The sequence below is a fragment of the Lactuca saligna genome, chromosome 4, assembly GCF_052625555.1.
Source record: "Lactuca saligna cultivar CGN05327 chromosome 4, ASM5262555v1, whole genome shotgun sequence".
Classification (NCBI taxonomy): Eukaryota; Viridiplantae; Streptophyta; class Magnoliopsida; order Asterales; family Asteraceae; genus Lactuca; species Lactuca saligna.
Genome location: NC_136420.1, coordinates 93,216,691 through 93,222,725, shown reverse-complemented (window position 1 = coordinate 93,222,725; position 6,035 = coordinate 93,216,691). Strand labels below are relative to the sequence as shown.

The 6,035-nt window shown below is 33.3% G+C and overlaps 1 long non-coding RNA gene across 1 annotated transcript; it reads left to right on the top strand.

Moving 5' to 3' along the window:
* Positions 1–384: 384 nt before the first annotated feature.
* LOC145038694 (uncharacterized) lies at positions 385–3,634 on the top strand. Its single transcript, XR_013679498.1, has 3 exons — positions 385–571; positions 776–844; positions 3,195–3,634. It is a non-coding gene; the product is annotated as an uncharacterized LOC145038694 (long non-coding RNA).
* Positions 3,635–6,035: the final 2,401 nt, after the last annotated feature.

Here is a 6,035-nt window from a genome sequence, read left to right as displayed (position 1 = left end):
TCAACGGTAAAAAGACAGACAAAAACAAAGTCCGTATGTAGAAGTTATTAATTTTACGCAGACGTTTAACAGTATAATCTCCTTGTACTATTAAATTTAAGATCGGTCGAGAATTAGCTGACGGTGTCAAAATGAAAGTTGTAGATCTTATTATTACCTACGCGTGGATATAAAGAACGTCAAAAACGGAGGTCGTATGTGAAAGTTACGGATTTTAGAAGTCGGAAGTGTGCTGTGCGAAAATGGGTGATGTGGCACAATCTTGGCCATTGCTTTCTCCCCAAGGCTTGCCACCAGATGGTGACATGTGGCACCAAGTTCAGCCACATTTCACCCTATAAATACCACCTCTCCCACCCTCATTTTCTTCACACCTTTCTCATTCTTTCTTCTCTTTACTCTCTCTCTCTCTCTCTAGAACCTCTCTCTAGCCCCGGAATCCCCCGAAAAGCCTAGGGAACCTCCCTAGCACGAGGCGGAAGCCCCGGAGTGCTCGAAGGCTCCGAGAAGAAGAGCTTTTCGGCTCGGGAACGCTGCTCCAAGCAAAGCCCGGTTTTCTATAAAACCCGCTGTAAGTGAGCTACGCCTACGCTATTTTTAATATAACTTTTATTTAATTATAGTAACGTTATTAGGAACTTATAATAAATACTTGGGCTATTATTATGGGTTATATAAGTATTTTTTTGACGCTTATATAATAATAATAATAATAGCTAGACTATTAATTAGTCTCGACGAATAATAAACTAAACTCTAGTGGTAATAATACTAGGTTTCGTCGAAGAAAAATTCTTTTTAAGAAGCGAAGCGCTGTCTGAGTTCGGAATCACCACCTTTTCCGGTGAGTGCATAGTTACCTTCAACTTACACATAGATATGAAGTATTTTATATAAATTACGTGCTATGTGTGCATATTATCTGAATACTTGCTATCTATGCTAGATGAACGTTGTTATACATGTTTTCAATGATTTAAACTGTATATGTATTTTATATCTACGAAAATGTTGGGGTAAAACATGGGTAGATGTAATAGGTGATGTGTGATAAAATGATGAGAGGCCTCGATGTTGTTGTTGTTGATCCAGTCATCTAGCGGAGTATAGATGACGACCACGGACTCTTCTAGACAGTCCAGTGGAACACTAGCAGGTTCGCAACCTGTAGGTGTTGTGAACGATGTGTTCACCGGTGTACTCCATCCCCCACATGGTTGCCTATTAGGACATTTATTGCTGAGGAATCCCCTTAGCAGTAGTGTCCGTCCCGATGATGATCCTTAGGCTAGGTCCCTTATGATAGGTGTTTAGGGACGTAAAGTGAGGATAACGGGAACGGGTAATCGGGTTATTGTTGATTGATGAAATTAATAAACTTATTGTGGGTTGAAAACCCTATGTGCTCACCAGGCTCCCAAGCCTGACCCACTCAGTTTTATGCATTACAGGTAGTGGCGCATGAGCATAGGTGTGATGTTTTGGACGAGGGATTACGGATATAGGCCTGTAGATATGAAATAATGTAGTAAGGCTTATATTGTACTGTTTATACTTTTGATCTATACGAACATGACATCCCGAGTCTTTTAATGAAATACATTTCTATGGAAATGCTTTTGATAAATCTTTATCATATTATTGTTTTGGGACAAATTCCGCAACCCTTTTATTAAAAGATAACTCTGATTTTGAAATAAAGTATAAACAAAACCGGTCTCTTCTGGCCGTGATTTTGGGGATGTCACATATATATATATATATATATTCTAAACAGAAAAATAAAAAGTAAAATTTTTATATAAGGGTTCAACTATTTGGATCCTTTTTATATTCTTAAAGGACCCCCTAATAATTACTTTAACTTTTTTCCTAAAATAAACTAATCATTACAAAATAATTATCTTTTTATTAATTATCATTACATAATAAAATGGTTTAATATAAATATTTGTTTATAGAAAAAATATATAATTTTTATAAAAAAGTGTTAAAAAAGTATACTTATTTTTTTCAAATCTATAAAATAGAATACTTTAAATAAAAGTAATTATTTTTTTTTGTTTTTAAATAAAAGGGAAGAATGAGGTTTTTGGTGTGTGTAGATTTTTATTTCAGGTTGGTGGATGCTTGTGTACATACATAAAACAATAATCATTATTGGTATATGTACCGTCGCTACATTTTCTATTAATAATACTTAGTTTTCATTTAAATATTTACTATCATTTTATTTTTAGTTCATGGTATATAAAAATATTAAAATATATAGAAAACGTTGACGGTTGTATTATTATTTGATTATAAAAGAATAAAATATATAATAAATAAAAAGTTGATAGTAATTAAATGATAGGTACGAGTTTAAAAAAAAAAGCTTTTAATAATCATACAAACTATCTAGCCTAATAAATAAGAATGATTTTGTCATATGTCATTCTCTTATTCGATTGACCACGTGTCATTTTATCATAACTTTGAGATATATTTATTTTCCACTTGTCATTTACTTCATTTTTCATTTTCAATAAGGATATATACATTATAGTCTCAATATTTCCATAAATTAAACATACCATAATGACTATTAATTTTTAATTTTTAATTTTAAATTTAAATTTCAATTTCAAATAAATTTATAGTTAAAAAGGGCTTGTAGCCCAGCGGTATCAGGTGGTGCCCTCCCTCTTTGAGGTCGAGGGTTCAAGTTTCGTTGTGGATATAGGTGAAATAGGTGTTGTTAGCTTAGGAGTAGATTAGATTTGCCGAGTAAAACAAATTACAGTTTAAACATTTGTGTTTAACATTTTGTTATAATTTACCCATTTAGGACATTGATCTGATAACTAAACATATAATCTTAATTTATTTTCATTTTTTTTCATTTTTTTCTCATAATTTTAAGTTATTTGAAATTTCAAATTCAAATAAACTTCTCATTTAATCGTTAATATTTAACATTTTATTTTAATAATCTCGTATAATATACGGGTCTCATAACTAGTTGATATTATAAATACACATAAATTTATATCTAAAAAATCATTGATGAGAAGATCAGCTAAAAAAAACCTTAGGGTCCAATTAGTAGGACCTTAATATAATCATTAGAAATATATTGTGATTAACTCATTATATGTATTTTGCTTTTTATAAATTACTAAAACTTCGATGTTATCATGTTTGATGAGCAGATCTTACGTGGCAAGCACCAAATGTGTTGCACCTAATTAATTACCTAAAAACTTGATGATAAAGGTACAACTCACTATGCACGATGCCACATCCATCTCTCCTAACCCGTTGACTGTTCAACTCTGACCCTTCGTGACTCCAAGAGACACTTTTTCCTGCCACGTCAACTCCCCTTGTCGTTCCACGTGGACCGAACATCTCCCACGAGCTTCACGCCACCCTGTCACCCCTCCTATCTTTTTGTCAGAACATCAGGTAATACTATGAATAATAAATGTAACATTTGTTAACGATAACATTATAAAATTAGATGTATTCAATTACAAACATCAAATTAAATACGTTTTTTTTTTACCTTTTGCTTTTCGCAAACCATATAAAAACATTTTTTTTTTTATAAAGAATAAAGTTCTTTAACTAAGGCCCATCTGTTTTTAGTATTACTATTGCATAAAATTAAATATTATTAACATGTATGATAAAAAAAAGAATATTATAATTGTGACAAAAGTGAAATAACAGTAGTTAAATTTTTGGTCTTATTTGGATTACATCTATAAGCACATGTTACTTATAAATTTAATATTATATTCAATTGCAAGATAATATAAAATATGGAAGACATGTTTCCAAAGGGTTTATTCCATAATTATTCCAATTTGAGATCTAACCCTTTAATTCATGATCAAGGACTTCTATTTTTAATATAATCGAGGCTAGACTTTTTGAAGTATACATGTTTAAGTATGAGACTATTGTTATTATATACATATTCTACAGGAATATATTGGTGTTTTTCTTTAAATGTCAATCGTAAATGGTAAACGTGCATGGTTGTTGTTATTTAACACATATAAACACCAGTACCAATAGACTATTTCTTTTAAGAAACCTATAATTACTGACCAAGACAATTGCTATTTAGTATAAATAATGTAATAAACGTTGGTAGTTTATTTCATTATATTACAATCGTGAACATGGATGGCGATTATTATTTAATATTGAGTTAATAAAATAAAAGAAAATTGGATTGCACGTCAAGTACCAAAGAATATGCCTTTCAAACAATTAAATGTACCTATTCGTTTATCCAAGGTCACGTTATGTCGACTAATTGTCCATGCTTCTAAAAATGGTAAAAACTATGAATCGATAAGTGAGATCTCATGTTTAGACAGAGACTATCATCTTATTTAATGCTTCACCGACGACATTGTTTTTTCTTCTCCATGTTGGGCGTGCACATGAGTGACAGAAGCGTACAAATGTGGCATTTACTTTTTTTTTTTTTTTTTTTTTTTTCTCAAAAAACAAAATGTAAATTTTTTAACAAAAGAAAAAAAAGTAAAAAACATTCATTTCTAAGGCCATGGGGTGTGGATGGGTTTTTAATGCGTAATGATGACGTGTAGGGGGTATTCACGCGTGAACACCCCCCCCCCCCCCCCTACCGGTGAATGTGACGCGGATTGGAACTTCTCACGGATCCTCACGCACAATTTGATCGGTTGATTCTTGTTTTTTGACCGTTACCTCCTTTCCTCCTTTCCCTTTTTGACCGTTAAGATTAATAAAATAAAAAAAATCAAAACTAAAACCTCAACTATATATACAAACATAATACATACCATATATTTTATAACAACTACACAAAAAACACACAACAACAAGAATATGAATAATTTTTTAGATGCCATTTCTTCGTCTTCATCATCTTATGAAGATTCCGATGATGACGAGTTGGTTATGCACACGTTGTTGTCTGCGGCACATGACATTGTACGTCAGAGAGGTGAAACTTCAAATGTCGAGAAGAAACGAAGAAAGTCCATCAACCGGGATCGAGAGGCAGCGAACGAACTTTTGGTACGTGATTACTTTAACATTAATAGTTTATATGACCTATCGAAGTTTGAGGATCGCTTTCGTATTAGTAGAAGTTTATTTCTACGTATAGCTAGAGATTTGGAAAACAATTATGTGTTCTTCCAACTGAGATGAGATGCTAGGGGTAAATGTGGGTTTACTACGTTTCAAAAATGCACAACAGCTCTTAGACAATTAGCGTATGGCATAGCCGCAGACGCTTCAGATGAATATTTGAAGATGTCTGCGAGGACCGGTCGAGAATGCACATATTTATTTTGTGAGTATGTAATAGAGCTTTATGGCGACATATACTTGCGAAATCCGACCAGAAATGATGTCGAACAGTTGTATGCCGCACATCAGGGTAAACATGGATTTCCAGGAATGCTAGGTAGCATTGATTGTACACATTGGGTGTGGGAAAATTGTCCCAATGCATGGCGAGGGCAATTCACACGAGGTGATCATGGTGTGCCTACTATTATACTAGAAGCAGTTGTTTCACAGGACCTCTGGTTTTGGCATGCATTTTTTGGTATGGCAGGGTCAAACAACGACGTGGAATGTGCTTGGAGCATCTCCATTATTTAACGATATTTTCCAGGGTAAAGCACCAAACATGTCATACGTTATTAATGGACGTGAATACAATCATGGATATTGCCTTGCTGATGGGATATATCCAGAGTACGCAACATTTGTCAAGTCATACACATATCCAGCTGATGAAAAAAGGAAATTGTTCAAATTAGCACATGAATCTGCAAGGAAGGATGTGGAGCGGGCGTTTGGGGTCCTCAAACAGAAGTGACACATAATCAAATATCCAGCACGAGCATGGGAAAGGGTAAAATTGATGAAGGTGATGAAAGCGTGTGTTATTTTACATAACATGATCTTAGAAGAAGAGGGTAGAGCTATTTGTACGTATACTCCGAATGATATGCTCAATCCTCCTGCAGTAATAC